At 41.6% G+C, this 16,846-nt stretch overlaps 1 pseudogene; it reads right to left on the bottom strand.

Moving 5' to 3' along the window:
- Window positions 1-15,005: 15,005 nt before the first annotated feature.
- LOC105827527 overlaps window positions 15,006-16,846 on the bottom strand; it is a 2,720-nt pseudogene continuing 879 nt past the window's right edge.

Genomic DNA, 16,846 nt, shown 5'->3' with positions numbered 1-16,846 from the left:
AACTGTCACTGAGCACCTACTATATGGTAAGTAGTAGGGGCATAGCAGTGGATAAAGCAGAGATTGTTTCTACTTTCATTAGCTAATGGTCGAGACCAGCACTGCCCAAAAGAAATCTAATGCCAGCCATATGTGTGGCCACATAAAAAGTAGAAATGAGTTATAATTGGTTTTTTTGTTTGTTTGTTTGTTTTGGAGATGGGGTCTCACCATGTTGCCCAGGCTGGTATCGAACTCCTGACCCCAAGCGATCCTCCCACCTCAGCCTCCCAAAGTGCTGGGATCACCAGCGTAAGCCACTGAACTGGCCCAAGTTAATGGTTAATAATATATATATATTTTTGGAGACAGAGTCTCGCTGTGTTGCCCGGGCTAGAGTGCCATGGTGTCAGCCTAGCTCACAGTAACCTCAAACTCCTGGGCTCAAGCAATCCTTCTGCCTCAGCCTCCCGAGTAGCTGGGACTACAGGCATGTGCCACCATGCCCGGCTAATTTTTTCTATATGTATTTTTAGTTGTCCAGCTAATTTCTTTCTATTTTTAGTAGAGATGGGATCTTGCTCTTGCTCAGTCTGGTCTCAAACTCCTAACCTTGAGCGATCCTCCTGCCTCGGCCTCCCAGAGTGCTAGGATTACAGGCATGAGCCACCATGCCTGTTATTTAACCCAATATACCCAAAATTGTTTCAACATGTGCCAATACTTAAAAATTATGAATGAAATATTTTATATCCTTTTTATTGTAGTAAGTTGTCAAAATCTGATGTGTATCTTATACTTACAGTACATCTCAATTCAGACAACTGACATTTCACATGCTTCATAGCCATGTAATAGCTAGTAGCTACATATTGGATATCTCAGATCTAGGAGGGAAGGCAAACAAAATAAGCAAATAGACAAATAAAGCCCTCAGAAATGGTCACAGTTTACTATGAAGGAAACGAAGGGGAGGCAGGGAGAGCCTCTCTGAATAGGTGACATCTGAACCGAGACCCGACATACAGGTAGATACAGGAAGGACCAAGCTAAAGAGTGGAGAGAGCATCAGCAGCAGAAGGAATAGCACGCGCAGAGGCCCTGTGGTGGGGAAACTTGCCCTTTGTGAAGAGCTATGGGACTGGAGGGGCCAGAGCGAGGGGAGCTGGAAAGAGATGAGACTCAAGAGGAGAGTTGGGGGCCGAGGATACAAGACCATTTACAGTCATGACTGAGGGTTAAAGTTTTTCTTTTCCCCCATATAATGAAAAGCCAATGGGAAAATTTAAGGCGGGAGTCCACGGCCTGTGATTTACATCTTAAGCCAATCACTTCGGCCCCTTACTGACCCTCCCCTTTGGGAGGGCCTCCTGCGGCAGCCCTAGAGAGATGACAGTGCCCTGGGACAGAGCGGGACCGGAGAGGCTGGAAAGAAGGGAATGGACTTAGCACATGTGAATATGTCGGCAGCGCAGCTGGCAGGACTTGCGAATGGATTGGACGTGGGGGAAGGGAAGGAATTCTAGGATGACTCCCATGTTCCCTGCTTTGAAAATCACTATCTGTGCCACAGAAGCCGAGGAATCCAGGTGGAAAAGCCAAGGAAACATTCTCCTAGAGTTTCGGGAAGGAACACGACCCTGCCGGCACCTTCATTTTAGCCCAGTGAGACCCATTTCAGACTTCTGATCTCAGTAAGATAAATACATTTGTGTTGTCTAAAGTCACTTAAGTTTGTGGTAATTACAAGCACATTGGGAGACTCATGCACTCACCAACGCCCTTAGGAACATGTCCAGCCTGCTTAGTGTATAGCACACGGGGCCCTGGGGGATCTGGCTTCTGCCACTGTGACTTTGAGCAAGTTTCTTAACTTCTTTGGGCCTCAGTTTCATCATCTATAAAATGGGGAGAAAAAAAACCTCTATAGGTCTGTAGCGAGATTAAACAAACGGACATATTTAGAGTACCTAGTAGAGACTGGCACACAATACACCATTGTTCTTCTTATCATTGTCATTACCATTACCATGGAGCAAGCCACAGGGAGTTAGGGAGCCTGGGTTCTACTTCCCTCACTAGGGCTCTGTTTCCACATCTGTAGAAAAGGAAATAAACAAAAACATACAGGTTTGGCAGCCTCATCTGTCCCTTCTCTCTTCCCCACTGGTTCCTGGTCACTGATCTGCATTCGCTTTCTCAAATGCGCTTCGCCTTCTCTGACTTCCGACTTTGCATACGCTGTTGCCTCTTCCCACCCTCTTTACCAGGCTAACTCCCATTTCCTCCTGTCTTTACTGACCCTAATTCGACTTGTTTAGACCCCACTGTTGTGCATTACCAAAGCATCCTAAACTTCCCTTAGCATATTATTGCTGGGGCTTGTGTGTTTTTCATTTGGGAAAAAAAAATCCTAAATCCAGGTAAGGATACCTTGACCTATTTGTTTCAACTTGTTGTTTAAATAAAATAAAATATTCCAGATAAACTTAAAGTACTTGAAGTTTCCTTTTCTTTCCTCACTTCCTTCACTCTCTTCCTCGAGGAAACTAATTATCATAAATTTGGTATGTAGCTTTTAAGTTTGTGTTTTGAAACTCTTAATACCTATACACCCCAAAGAATATGGAATACAATTTTGTATGTGTATTTATAATTAACACAAATTGTAACCTTTTTCTTTTTTTTTTTTTTTGAGACAGAGTCTCACTGTGTTGCCCAGGCTAGAGTGCCGTGGTGTCGTCTTAGCTCACAGCAACCTCAAACTCCTGGGCTCAAGCGATCCTCCTGCCTCAGCCTCCCAAGCAGCTGGGACTACAGGCATGCGCCACCATGCCCGGCTAGTTTTTTCCTATATATTTTTAGTTGTCCAATTAATTTCTTTCTATTTTTAGTAGAGACGGGGTCTCGCTCTTGCTCAGGCTGGTTTCGAACTCCTGAGCTCAAACAATCTGTCCGCCTCGGCCTCCCAGAGAGCTAGGATTACAGGCGTGAGCCACGGCGCCCGGCCAAATAGTAACCTTTAAAAAAAGCATTTATTATTCTACAACTTTCTTTTATTCGCTCAAAAATAGATTTGGGGGCTATTTAAGCTCTGGATCATTTTATCACTGTATAGTATTTTATTATTAGAATATATCCCATTTTATTAATCCATCACCCAATTAGTGGACATTTAGATTGTTTCAACTATTTTCCACAATTATAAAGAATGTTGCAAGGAACATCCTTGTACATATGACCTATGTACAGGAATAAATATTTCTTTAGGGAAGGTCGACACCTTGCACATCAGCTACCAGATGAAAGGTACTCCATGGGGTCGTGCACCTGTATTCAGTGGACCTACAGGATATATGTTTACTAGTGGAATTTCTGGGTTGTGAGGTGTGTGCATTTTCAACTTTGTGAGATATTGCTAAATTGCCTCCCAAAGTATGAATAGCATTTAAAGGTTCCTGTTTCTCCACATCCTTGTTAACATTTGGCCTCACAAAAACATCGATATGTGTTTTTATTTTTGTATAGCCGATGTATTTCAAATCATATAATTGTTTTAATTTCCATTTCTCAATTGGCTTACCAGCCATTTGAGTCTTTTCTGTTGAAAATTTCCTATTCTTATCCTTTGCCCATTTTCTTTTCTTTTATGAGAGGTAGAGGTGGGGGTGTCTTTTTCTTAATGGTTTGTAGGAGTTCTTTGAGCACCAGTCCTTTGTTATATATGTTGCACATATTTCCTCCTACTCTGTAGATTATCTTTTAATTGAATTTCCCACATCTTTTGTTATATGGAAGTTTAAATTTTGAGATAGTCACAGGTTAATTTTTCATTTATGAGTAGTGCTTTATTATTTATCTAAGAAATATTTCTCCACCCCGAGGTCATAAATATAAACATATATATGTCTAAAATATTTATCATATTTATTCTTTAATCCACTTGTATTAGGCATCTGATTTTCAATCCTATGGAAAGTCAGTTTCTCAGTGCCATTCACTGAGTCCTCCGCCCTTTGCCCACTGACTTATAATGCCACCTCTATTGTACATTAGGCACACACACACACACACACACACACACACACACACGCACCTGTGTCTGCTTCTAGGTTTTTCCATTGATATTTTGCCTCTCCCTGCAATAAAATAAGACTTAATAGGCAGAGAAGTGTCTCCCTGCCCCAACACATATGCTTTGTTCTTTTGGTTTTCACAAACTCCCTCAAAAATCCTGATTGAATTGGGGAAAATACACATCTTTTCAATAATGAGTCTTCTCATCCATGAACATGGTGTATCCTTCCATTTATTCAGGCCCTATTTCATGTCCTTTAATAATGTTTTGTAATTTTCTCTATGAGAATATAAACTCCTTAAGGACAGATGCTTTGTCAATTCTGTTCACTGCTGTATCTTCAGAGCAGGACACAGAGTATATGCTTAATAAGAATTTATTATTTAATAAAATGTCTTTCATGTATTTTGTTAGATCTGTTCCTGCATATCTTATATTTTTGTTGCTATAGATTTATTATAGTTTCCAATATATATGGTTGGTACATAGAAGTTCAAATGTTAATGTTGGGTTGATTTAAAAAAACTATTTTATTTGTTCTAATAATCTCTCTGTAGATTCTCTTGGATTTTTAAATGCAGACAGTTCTGGTGGATATCTGTTGCAGAGGAAGGGAAGGATGGATATTATTGTTTAAGCAACTAGCAGCATCTTCCATGCTGCCACTGTGTGAAGCAAGAAGAGGCAGGTACTCTGTCCCTGGCAGCTAGAGCACAGTTTGTAGAGCTCAGTCAACTCACCCAAGAGAACTTTGAGCCTGAAAAAAAATAGTATAATGAAGGAGCTGTCTGTTGAGAATTCATTTAGCCAATTACAACACTAACAGTGATATCTATTGAACAAAGGTGCTAGTACCAGCAATGACATCCAGTGTCCAGTGCCATGTGTGGCAGTCATGCCAGCAGTGGTGTCTAATGTCCAGTAATAATCAGCAATGGCATTCCAAAGTGTCTGTGAACTCTGATTTTGATGATAGCTTTGATAAGATAGACTCCTTAGATTCCTGTCCCATTTTTTGATTCTGATTCTCCAAGATTCCCATCAAATGTAACTCATCCAATATCTCACCAATGAATTCCATTTCTACTTTAGTTAATCAAAGATAGTTTCTGTTTTTTTATCCAAGAACTCTGAACAACGCAACTCTCAGGCCACCTGCAAATGATAACTGTGTCTCTTCCTTTCCAAATCTAATGCCAATGGTTTATTTTTATTTCTTGTCTTATTGCATTGGCCAGTACTCCCAGTATGATTTGAACAGTAGCAGAGATAATAATCATTCATGCCTGTTCCCGACTTAAGTGAAAATGCTTCTTACATGCCACCATTAAATGAGATGTTTGCTGTCAGATTATTTTCTCTTTACACATTTTTTCTTGAGGTATAATTTAAAAATAATGAAATGCATAGATCTTGAGTTTTCAGTTTAGTCAATTTTGACAAATGCACATACCCATGTGATACACATCTTTATTAATAAATAGAAATCTCTATCACCCTAGAAAGGTCCCTCATGTCTTTCCCAGTCAACCTACCCTCAGTACCTTAAAACTACAATGAGCTGTCACTTCAATAGCTAAAATTAAAAAGATGGACAAAACCAAATGTTGGTGAGGATGTAGAGCAATTAGAACTTATCACACATTGCTGGTATAAATGTAAAATGGCACAAACACTTTGGAAAACATTTTCATGGTTGAGCATAAGTTATACAAATCATACATAAGGTTGAACATATACTTAGCAGCTGATCCTGCAATTCTAAGAGACATGATCAGTTCCTGGAAACCACCAATCTGATTTCTGTCTCTATGGATATACCTCTTCTGCACATTTCATATGTATGGAATCATACAGTTTGTGGCCTTTTGTGTCTGTCCTCTTTCACTTAGCATAATGTTTTGAGGTTCATCCATGTATCAGTATCAGTTCTTCACATATCAGCATGTATCAGTACTTCATTCCTTTTTGTGGCTGAATAATATTCCATTGTATGTATATATTATGACTATTTATTGATGGACATTTGGGTTGTTTTGGCTATTGTGAATAGTGCTACTATGAACATGCATGTATTAATACATGAGTTTAAATAAATGTTTTCAATTCTTTCATATACATGTCTAGAGCTTCCTGTGTTTTTGTTTCATAGTTTGTAACTATCCACACTAATTAATGTGTCTTATTTATTTGTTCATTCAATATACATTATTGGCCATCTGCCAAGTGCCAGGCATTGTGCTAAGTTCTGGGAGAAAGAAGGAAGGAAGGAAGGAAAGAAGGAAGGAAGGAAGGAAGGAAGGAAGGAAGGAAGGAAGGAAGAAAGGAAGGAAAGAAAAGAAAGAAGGAAGGAAGGAAGGGAGAGAGAGAGAGAAAGAAAGAGAGAAAGAGAGAAAGGAAAAAAAGAAAGGAAGGAAGGAAGGAAGAAAGGAGGGAGGGAGGGGAAGGGGAAGAGAAGGGAAGGGAGGACGGAAAGGAAAGAAAAGAAAAGAAATAAAAAAGACGTCTTTTTTTCTTGATGGTTATGGTGGGGGGCGGGGAGACAGTCAGGACTTAAAACAAAGGAACCTGCTTAGAGGAGTAGGTGGTCGGAGAAGACTTTCCTGAGTTAAAATGCAAGCTGAGATCTGAGCAGAGTGGGAGAAAAAAGCCACCAGCAAAGGAAAGCTCGAGGTTAAGAGAGATGTGTGTGTATACGGGGAGTGTGGGGGCGGAAAATAAGGGACACACCAGTAACGGAAAGGAGATCAGAGACTGGAGTGCGGAGAGCAGGGGGCAAACAGATGTAGGACAGATGAGGCTGGCAAAGTCCTCAGGCACCAGACCAGTAAAAGTTCTGCTGGTCAAGGTGAGGAATTTCATCCAGTCCTTAACAGTGATGGGAGCCATGGAAGGTTGTATACAGAAGAGAGACAAGATCAGGGCAGAGAATGAATTGAGATGGATAGGGCGAGGATGGGCACTAGCAGACTGGTCAGGAGGCTGCTGTAGGCGTTGAGGTGAGTTGGTGCTTAAGAATTAGAAAGTAGCTGGGGTTGCATTCTGAGTTAGGGCTTAGTTGGAAAAAAAAAGAGAAGAAAGAAAAGGAAAGTGCCTGAGTAAAGCAGAGGTGACTGATTGGCCGCGTTACCGACTGACCACCTGACTAGGTGACTTAGTGAGGGGCCTTACTTAAGTAAGGAAACTTAGTATCATTGCATTTGCCAAAAGCCAACAACTTTTCAGACGCAGCGCTCTTAGAGCAGGGAAAGTGCAGTTGGAGGCGGCACTGGGCAGCAAGTGCCTGCAGCGGGTAGCCAGCCTCGGACCAGGTGTGCCCCAGGGTCGCAGAGGTGGAGATGGGAGAAAAACCTTGAGGAAGTCGAGGACCTGGGCTGCCAGGACGCGCAGGAGCCTCCAGGGGCTCTGGCGGACCCGAGCCTTTTACTCCGCGGAGAGAATGTCCTGGGCTGATCCAATCAGAGCGACGGATCCGGGCGCCCCTCTGTCGCCTTGGCAACGGGACGCAACCGCTCGCACCGGGTACGCTGGCGCTTTGGGTCCGGCCAGGGGGAATCGTGTCATGTCGCGACCGAAGGTAGGAGTGGACCCGAACAGATGCTTTTATCGTCCCTGGAGGAAAGGAGGGAAGCCGTGGAGGGGTTCAAAACCTGGGAGGGGGGTGCTGGGGAGTGGAGGTGTGTCCTCGAGGAGGAATTCCGCGCAGAGGGAGAAGAGACCGACAGACTCAGAGGCAAGACTACAGTCCCGTCGTGCCCCGCGCCGCCCAAGCTGCTGCGCATGTGCGGCGAGCCCGGCCGCGGGCGGGAAATTTGCACAACTCTGGGATTCCAAGCTGTGCCCGGCCATCTTGGTGACCCCGGGGGAAGCTCGGAATTTCAGATTTTCCGACCTGGCGAAGCCCCTAGAGATTCGTTCGTGCCTATCCATCCACCCATCCAAAACCCGTTTAGTGCCTTCTCCAAGCCGAGCTCAGTGCGGGCCAAGGCTCACAGAGGGGACTCAGACAAGCCCCTGCCGTCTGAGAGTGCGCAGCCCAGCCCTTCTATTTTCCCAGTGGGGAAAATGAGACCCAGAGAAGGGAAACGAGTTACTCTCCCCCATCCCAACTTACTTCTTACCCCATGTTCCACCTCCCAGGAATGGCACTTCCAATTCTTTAATGCTCTCTCAAAACAAAAAACGAGTTTATCTGCTTTTAGAGTGCCTTGAACTTCGGCTTTTTACTACGACTCATTTTTCATGTGATTATTTGTTTAACGTCTGTCTTCCCTGCTAGACTCCCGGATCTAGTCTGAGTTTTCTTTCGTGTATCCCCAGCGCCCGGCACAGAGCTAACATACAGTTGATAAATGTCGAATGACTATTGTTGAACTACCCACCTAGTTGCTCAAGCTAAAAAACTGGGACTGTCTTGACTCCTCCATCTTCCTCACCTCCCACATCCAATAAGGTCTCCTCCTTTAACTTTCTAAGCATGTCTTGAGTTCATTCTTCTCTTTGCCTCAACTGCCATTATGTTAATCATGATCCAATTCTCAATAAAAAAAAATAATACTCTTTAAACACAGATTGGGACACATACCACTTGTACTATAAACACAGAAAATAAACATCTACTGAAATAGTCCCTTCCCATCTACCTGACTGATTCCTTTGAAAGGAGTAACAAATTGCAGATTGCTAAAGGATGGACAAACTCTTAGTCTGTACCATGAATATAGTATAGACATGAGTGTGGCAGACCCATGTTGGTTGAAGGGAGAAAATAGCAGACTGCTTCTTTGTGACACTATGTATTTTGTTGTTGTTGTTGGACAGGGAGGCAAAGTTCACCTATCTATCGACTTAGGACTTTGTGGTTTCTTTCAAATGACCCAGGGAACATGGGAGTATGATCTTATTTAAGCAAGAACGTGAATGTCAGTCTCAAGAGAGCAGGCCAGGATGTACTGTGTGTACCCTCACAAAAATATGCCTAGAGAAGCCAGAGGTCAGAATACCATGAGTTCCAACATTTGATCTCACCTCTTAAATGTTATGGTCCCCAAGATCTCAGCTCTGAGGCATCCTGGGAACTCTCCAGAGGGCTAAGATGAAATGAGGAATTGGATCAGGCAAGAATGAAGCTGAGGCTGAAGGAACCAGCCAAGCAATGAAGCTGGTCTTTGGTGAGGTGGTCAAAGGCCAACCACAGTGTGTAAGCTAGTGTGGCAAACTGGTTCCAGCATGGGTGTCCCCACCTGACAGGTAGTACCAAGGAGCTTGAAGCAGGGCTTGTGGCATGCAGCCAGGAATGAAGGAAGCTGGTGGTGTCACGAGCCAGTGTTCTCCCTGACTCAACACCAGCTGTCACCATTCATGCTGCCTTCCATCTTATATGAACCAAAATGAGAAATAAAATTAAAGTTTTCTGTTTGTAGCCCATAAAAGCAATTGAGCCATCTCTGAATCACTTTCTCAATAAGACCATTTTTAAAAAGTCTTGTAGGCTTGCCTTTTCTAAATGCATTATTTTAGTGGTTTGGGAGAAGTATTCATATCCCTGGACTGTTTTTTGTGACAAGATAGTAATAAGACTTCTATCTCAGGCAATATGGGAGATGAGATTTCTTGAAAAGCCTCTTAGCACAACACACTTAAAACTGCTGGGCAAAATATAACAAACAACGTTTGAAATGTATAGCTGAACTTGTGTGTGTGTGCGCAGGGTGGGGAGGATTGGTGGCAGGGAGATTCCCAAGGACCCTCCTTCCCCCGCCATGAAAAAGAAAGAAAATAAAAACCAGAGGTGTCACTGACTGATTCTTCATTCTTCATTTCCCTTGAGGAAGAGATTGTTTGTCTCACAAACAAGGGACATCACAAGTTGGAGAAATGGTGTGGGGCCCATGGACCAAGGAGTTGAAACTGAAACCTCTCCATAAAGCTGGAACCTTCAGAGAACCCCACCCTTAGTAAAGGTGTAACTAAAACAACTTTACCTTTCAGCAATGGGAGACTACTAAGAAGCTAGTCGGCTTCACCGTGGGCTTTAGGTGGCAAAAAAAAATTTCTTGTGAGGATTCTTAACCTTGGATGAGCCCTCAGGCTAGTCTGAGAAATGCTAAAGCAAGATATTACCATAAAATTTACTGTTCTTGGGGTGCCAGACAGCAGTAAATATTAAACATTTCTGAAGAACCATAACTTTGACCCCATAATGGTTGAATTATATAATAATTACATATTAAAAGATGTTTTAATGAATTACATAATAATTGAATGTCATAAGAAAAGATTTTTTTTTATTTCAGCATATTATGGGGGTATAGATGTTTAGGTTTTGTATGTTGCCCTTGCTCCCCCCTCCCCTCCTAGAAAAGATGTTTTAAGTGGGTAAAAGAATGGGTAAAAAATGAAACATCTGTTCATGATACATCCTTAGAGAACTAGGGAATACGAAATTCACTCAATTTAGTAGAGGATACTAGAACCTACAGCTAATATCATTCTTAAAAGTTGAAATTGGGAATGAAAGATAAGGATATCAGCTCTCACCCATGTTTAGTCAACATTGTTGACTAAAACTAGAGGTTTTAGCCAGTGCAATAAAGCAAGAAAAAGAAATAAAAGGTATAAATATCGAAAAGGAAGGAATACATATGCCTTTTTTCACAGATGACATAATTGTGTACATAGAAAACCCAAAGGAATTTCCAAACTACTAGAACTGTTAATAATAATTTAGCAAGAGAACTGGATACAAGGTCAATATGCAAAAATCAATTATACTTCTATATATGTATTACATAGTTTCCAATGGCAGCTATAACAAATTACCACAATTGGCTTAAAACAACACACATTTATTATCTTACAGTTCTTGAAGTCAGAAATCTGAAATGGGTCTCATTGGGCCTCAATCAAGGTGTTAGCGGGGCTGTATTCCTATCTGGAGGCTCTAGGAGATAATCCATCCTCTCACCTTTTCCAGTTTCTAGAGGCTGCCCCTTGGCTCATGGTCCCTTTTCATCTTCGAAGCCAGTCTTTCTCATATTGCATCACTCTGACACTATGACACTGACTCTTTTGCTTCCTTCCACATTTAAGAACTCTTGTGATTATATTGGGCCCACATAGATAATTCAGAATAATCTATTTTAAGGTTAGTTAGTTGATAAGCACCCTTAAATACATCTGCAACTTTAATTCACCTTTTTCATATTATGTAACATATCGACAAGTTCTAGGGATTAGGATGTGGACCTCTTTGGGGGTGGCATTATTCTGCCTATCACAATTTATTATAATCAGGTAATTAGAAAATGAAATTTGAAAATACCATTTACAATAGGATCACAAAATCAAATACCCACGAATAAAATTTAATTAAAAATGTTCAAGGCTCCTATACAGAAAACTAGAAACAATGTAGACAGAAATTAAAGAAGACCTAAATTAATGGAGAGATAGACCATATTATTCTTGGATTGGAAGGCTTAATACTTTATGATGTCCCTTCATCCCAAAATGATCTGTGGATTCAGTGCAATCACAATCTAAATCTCAACATATTTTTTGTAGAAATTGGCGAGCTAAAATTTGTATTGAAATGTAAAGGGCCCCCAAGTGCAAAGACAATCTTGGAAAAAACAACCTTGGAAGACTTACGCTACTTGATTTCCAGATTTCCTAGACAGCTACAGTAATTAAGACAATGTGATGGTGACATAAGGAAAGACAAGTAAATAGAACAAAACAGAATCTAGAGATAGATCCACATGCACATGGTCAATGGGATTTTGACAGACGTGCCAATGCAATTCAGTGAGGAAAGGAAAATTTTTTTCCACCAAAGGCTCTGGAGCAACTGGATAAACATATGGAAAATGGAATTTAAAGCATGAAAGAGGATTAAAGATATAATACAAAAAGACTGGACAGCTTGACTAGTGCTGGGGGAGTTGGATGGGCTTGAATGGAAGAATGAAATAAGATTTCACTGCCTTTTGTTGGGGGAGGCTCACTTCTGTCAGTTTTGTAAGGCAGTATCCTCCATCCTTCTTCACTGGCTCTTTGAGGAGTCAGATGAGGTAGTAAGCAGAACTCTAAGATGAGCCCAGGATTCCCACCCCCTGGCGTACATGCCTTGCACAATTCCCTCTCCTTGAGTGTGGGTGCAGTCTGTGAATTTGATGGTATGGTTACTATGCTGATTACCTTAAGTTATATAAAGCTCCCTCACAGCCAGCTTGGAGCGGGGAAGGTTGGAAGTCATAGGGACAAGGTCCTGGTGACCCAGAGGAAAACGAACATCCACGTTGTGAACTTGCCTATGGGGCCCACATCGAAAGGAACTGCAGGCTGCCTCTAGAAACTGAGAGCAGTCCCCAGCTGACAGGGAGGGAGTAAACAGGGACCTCAGTCCTACAGTCCCAAGCAGCTGAATTCTGCCAACAATCTGAATGAGCTTGGAAGAGGACCCCACGCCATTTGAGAACCATAACCTCATCACCTTGATTATAGCCTTGTGAGACCTGAGCAGACATCCCGCTAAACTGTGCCCATATTCCCGGCCCATAATGCAGGTGGCAGATCTGTCCAAGCTGCAAAAGTCAGCCTGTGTAGGACCGATTTTGATTTCTGTTTTCTTCCGTGACTTAGGGATCAGTCTTCCCAGGGTGGACGGCCAAGCTGTTTTAGACATGGTTGGAGCAGAATAATACCCACCACCCATTGAGGATTGAAAGGTCCATTTTGGGTAAAAGGAGTTAACATTGCTCTGAGTCTTTGACCCAGCTGCCTCCTGGATCCTGGGTCTAATCAAGCATTCAAAGTTAGAGTAGATGGTCCAGATCTTTCTCGCAGAGAGTATTGAGCTGAGCTCTCAAAACGGGTTCAGGGTGGATCTTTGGAGTATTGAAAACCACACATGCACTATACTGGTCATGCTTGTGAGTAGGCCTACAGTGGGTGGGCCCTTGGACACTTGGGAGTTCGTTCCGAGGACAGCAGGTAAATTCTGGACCAATTCGTTGGGATGTGGTGACCAGTGAGAACTGATCAAGCTGGACCTTCATGTCTCAGGACCTCCACATTGTTGAGTCTGATGCTTTGAGCATTTTAATATCTACAGTAAGTTGAGCTGGGAAGGCAGAGTGGATATGCAAAACTACATCATTTCCCTTTTCTCATTGCAGAATCAAAATTACAAGGGCCATGGATTGTCAAAGGGAAAAGAGCGGTGAGTGGTTCCCCCCAATCCAATAAGCATAGAACAATCGACTGCCCTTCCTTCCTCACTCCTTCTCTCCCTTCTTTACTTCAGTAATGATAATAGGCCAGCCGTGGTGGCTCAGCCTGTAATCCTAGCACTCTGAGCGTGGTGGGCTCATTCCTCCGCTTACCCATGCTCAGCCCAGAGCCCACTCCGAGACTGGGAAGCTGGCGCATCTCCCTGCTCACCCATGAAGGCTCATTTCTCTCTAGAGTCACTTCAAGTTTCCTTTCATCCATTACTCTTCACTAGCCCGGCAGAAAACAATGAGATTTGTTTTGTACATTTTTCTCATTTTTACTGCAGGAGTGAAAGTCCTTCACATCTTTTTGTATTGAAGTCCTCTCATTGGTATTTTGATTTGCATTTACTTATTTACTAGATTATTAGTAAGATCGAGTTTATTGGTCATTTTAGTTGAGTCTGCTGTGAATTGCCTGTTTATATCCTTTTCTTAAAAATAAGTAGATTTAGGGGTTACAAGTTGAATTCCATGACAGGTATATATCGTGTAGTAGTGGAGTCTGGGCTTTCGGTACCTGAATAGTGTACCTTGTACCCCGTAAGTAACCTTTCATCCCTCACCCCCTTCCATCCTCCCCACCTTTGAGTCTCCAATGTCCATTATGCCACACTGTGTATAGCATTTGTTTTTCTGCTCCTAAGTTACTGGATAATGGTCTCCAGTTCTATCCAAGTTGCTGCAAAATATATTATTGCATTCTTTCTTATCATTGAGTAGTACTCTATCGTACTAGAGTTTTTCTTTTTCTTTTTTTAATAGCTTTTTAAATTATAGATAATACTTAAGTATTAAGAAAACTAAAATTTAAAATGTGATAACTGGGTTTTTCTGTACATTATATTTACATAATGACTCTGATTTTACCTTTCCAAGAGCAGCTGCCGAGGAGGAAGGAAAAGCAACTTATTATGATCTCTGGGATTCACATTGCCCCTAGCAGAGCAAAGAACTGAAGAAGCGTCTTCTCCCCACGCCTCTCCCCTGTCCTCTTTTGTTTTTACTTGAAATGTTTTTGAATCACAAATGCAAAATTAGGTATTAGGTTTGGATATAAAAAGCTAAATGACCACCCCAATTCAGGACTGTGCTTCATTTAAGGAGACCTGGCACAGAAAGGATAAGAATTACCCCTCATTTACAAGTATATGGTGTTGAAAGGCAAAGATCACACATAAATGTCATTTGCCACCTCTGAGCAAAGGCATAGCTAGTATAAACTCATCTGTGAAGCGAAAGGATTTGATGTGGCCATCTCTCAAGTTCCATTTAGCCTGGAAAGCTAGTTTCAAAGCTCAGATCTTCCATGCTGTAGGGACTTGCTCTCTCTGCTAAGGTGGATACAGAAAGGAAAGTCCATCATAACGTGGGACCAGCCTTCTGATATAAAAAATAATGATGCTGGGATTAAAGTAGATCAAAAAAGTGCAAAGTTTTATCATAGTTGGGTAAATGAATATCAGAAGTTTGAAATTTATGCATGCTGTAAAACAGGGGCAAACTGTAGTCTTAAACACACAAACCAAAGGCTTTCCCATGGGGATATAAAATTTGAGAGTAAGCCCAGTGAACTACTTCCTAAGTCCTGAGAGTCCATATTCTGCATCCGTGATGCCTCTCCATTGCATATTTTTTTCCAGGTCACTTGAACAAGGGAGTTTCTTGTTTCATGGAGGCTCTGAAACAGTTTTAAAAAAAGCATTAAGAAATTGTGATTCAAGGATTTTAAACCCTAATGTTACAAGCAAAGCCTCATTTCTATGGAATATAAAACACTCTGTTTCTTCCACTTCAAATAACTCATCAAGAGAAGCCACTACTAAATCATGTTCCTGCAGCAGTTCTGCATAGCGGGACACTGCTCACTCAATCCTTTCCAAATGCCAAACAGGAATGACAAGCTTCATGTCTTGCACTTCTGGCATGCCATTTATTCTAGGGATTGGAGTAATCTGTAATTTGATACCAGGATGATCATCTTGTTCTGCCTTGGTTATTTGGGGTGTTGCTGTAACTTGTTCCTTCTCTTTTGAAGAAAGACAAGACTTTACAGATTCCATCTTGAAGAAAGACAAGACTTTACAGATTCCATCTTGGCCAGATTTTCCACTGATGTTATATTAGTTTCAGCAACGAAAGAGTCAGAAATAACTCCTTCTGTGGTTCTGTTTGGGTCTTGCAAAATATTTTCTTTCTTTCTTTCTTTCTTTCTTTCTGACCAAATTCTCCTGGGATGGGTCTTGCAAAATATTAAGAACAACTTCCTGAAACTCTTATATTGTTCCATTTTTACTGGCCTCTTCATATAGCCCAATAACATCAAAGGTGCCTTTATTTGCCAACAACTTTGCTTTGCAGATCCAAACTTTAGCGAATTTTTAGCCTCAGTTTATGCTGGACAATATGGTAAGTATTTCATTAGAAAGCACACCCCCTCCAATGAGCTTCAGACATTCTGTTAGAGTGTTGTTAATTTTACTGGACAGTTCAAGTTGTGCTTTCTCTACTTCCTCTTCTTTTTCAATACTCGTTCAGAATGAAATATTCATTTCCTCTATTACTTTTCTTTTTGTCTTAAGTTCCATAGGAGGCCATTTGTAGATTTTCCCCTTGGATTTCTGCCATTCTTCCAGCTGTTTCCTTCAGTCCTTTACTTGCTTTCTTTTTAATACTTGGATTCGCTTGGGTCCCATTTGGGACTCCTCTCCCATTTATGTTTGTGACACCAGCTTGAGTTTTGGGAGCTGTCTTGTTCAGAAAATAGTTCTGGGGAAAAGTCTTTTTCAACTTGGAGTCCAAAGTCCACGCTTTTGGTTGAAAGCTGTTGCCACATTTAACCCCACTCCTTCCATTCGCGCTTATGCTAGGGGTGCTTGGAACGACTGAATTAAATCTGCCAACTGTCAAATTAGGTTTCTGGCTCATGGCTTTTGATTTTTGCAGGGCACATGATGTTTGAGGTCTAAAACAAGGTTGAGTGGACTTCTGATCTTGCTTGCTGTTCGGATGCCTGTTGTTATTTCCTCCCTGAAGCAAATTGGTATTCTTTCTGGGTTTGATATGTTTTACTTTCTGTTTAGCAACAGGGTCTGACCATAACTTAGTTTCATTTGGTCTTTCATATTTACTCTTATTAACCTTGATTTCCTTGGCCACTGGTTTCTTTGATGACTGAGTCTTACTAAGGATCTGAATAAAGTGAGAGGGAACTGTCCTTGGGGTTTTTTCTCCTGGTCTTGCAAGATCTGCTCCTCTAGAGAGTGGCTGTGATTTTATGGGTAGAGCCTGATTTGTGTTTCTCCAACAGGTTGTTTATTAACTCTGTCTTTCACAACAGCACTAGTACCTGGACTTTTGCCCAAGACTTGTTTAGGAGCCAAACTGCTCTTGGTTAGATTGTAAGAGCTAGTCTTTGGCTAACTTATGGTATGTAATTCAGGATCTGGCATCCTCTCAGGCTTTGATAAGGTTTGGGGCAAGTTCTCTCCATTCATCTCTTTTAGAAAGC

The sequence above is a fragment of the Propithecus coquereli genome, unplaced genomic scaffold (genome assembly GCF_000956105.1).
Source record: "Propithecus coquereli isolate 6110/MARCELLA unplaced genomic scaffold, Pcoq_1.0 Scaffold122, whole genome shotgun sequence".
NCBI lineage: Eukaryota > Metazoa > Chordata > Mammalia > Primates > Indriidae > Propithecus > Propithecus coquereli.
Note: the sequence above shows the minus strand (reverse complement) of the source record. Positions and strands in the feature narration are given on the sequence as shown.